The sequence below is a fragment of the Mus pahari genome, chromosome 2 (assembly GCF_900095145.1).
Source record: "Mus pahari chromosome 2, PAHARI_EIJ_v1.1, whole genome shotgun sequence".
In the NCBI taxonomy this organism is placed as follows: Eukaryota; Metazoa; Chordata; class Mammalia; order Rodentia; family Muridae; genus Mus; species Mus pahari.
Window position 1 is genome coordinate 41844753 of NC_034591.1, and position 1263 is coordinate 41846015.

Genomic DNA, 1263 nt, shown 5'->3' on the forward strand with positions numbered 1-1263 from the left:
GGAGTGGGTGGGTAGGGGCGGAGGGCGGGGGGGGGGGGGGGAGAGGGAACTTTCGGGATAGTATTTGAAATGTAAATAAAGAAAATATCTAATAAAAAAGTTGAAAAAAAAACAGTGTCTAGAGCACAACTTATTAAATAGTTTGTAATGGTGACTGATTTTTACTTGAGTAACATAATATAACCTTGGGTATGCAGGGTTTTTTTAATAGCTATACCAATAAAATATTTACTCATAATAAATCATAAAGATATATATTTTAAAACAGTTCTTTGAAACTATAGAGGTATCTCATCTGTTAAGGGTACTTGCTACACAGTTAGGACCAGAGTTCAATCCCAGCACCCACAAAACAAGCCAGATATCTTGTGTATGCCTGTAACTCCAAGTTCAAAGCAGTGGAGACAGGAGGATTGATGGGCTTGCAGATTTCCAGGTGGCCCCAGGTTCAGAGAGAGACCCTGTCTAAAGGAATAGGCAGAGGGTGACAAAGGAAGGCCCCAGACACACTCTTCTGGTTTTTGAACTTGAGCAAAAGCTAGTGCAACTGCAGACATTTATGAAGGTACGCATACAGACACAGACACAGACACAAGCACAGATAGAGACAGACAGCACACATAAATATCTTAACATTTTAGTAGTTATATAAATTTACCATTTATGAAAGGCCAAAGCAATTTGCATAATAATAATAAAAGGGGTGTGCTTGTAGCTTTCTACATAAAATTTTGAGTCTTGGTTCGATATTTCCATTGCAATGTTTGATCCTTCACCATGTGTTTAAAAGTTGATCAGTATTTTCATTTTATAATCTCAATGCCAATGATAATGTCTTGAATAAAGTACATAGTGGCCAGAAGTATGTTTAAGTCCATTTGAGAAACTGTTGCAAATTCTATTCTAATCCCAATCAGCATTCATTTAATAATTTTTAATAGGCTAAAAAAATTAGTAACTGAAACACGAATTTTAAACACCAAATTCTTACACAGTACAACATACATTAGTATAATTTTACATAGTATGGAATGATGATAGAAAAACAGTGGTGAACTCCTTTAATCCCAGCACTCAAGAAGCACAGGTGTTTGGATGCCTGTGTGATCAATACCAGCATGGTCTACAAAGCCAGTTCTAAGACAGCCATGGCTATTACATAGAAAAAACCTGTCTTGAAAAAAAAAAAAAAGCCGGGTGTGGTGGCGAATGCCTTTAATCCCAGCTCTTGGGAGGCAGAGGCAGGTGGATTTCTGAGTTCGA

The 1263-nt window shown here is 37.3% G+C and overlaps 1 protein-coding gene across 5 annotated transcripts in view; it reads right to left on the reverse strand.

Annotated features, from left to right (window-relative positions):
- Positions 1–1263, reverse strand: part of Tspan12 (tetraspanin 12) — a 93562-nt gene that overhangs the window by 2319 nt on the left and 89980 nt on the right. The gene's annotated exons all lie outside the window — the stretch shown is intronic.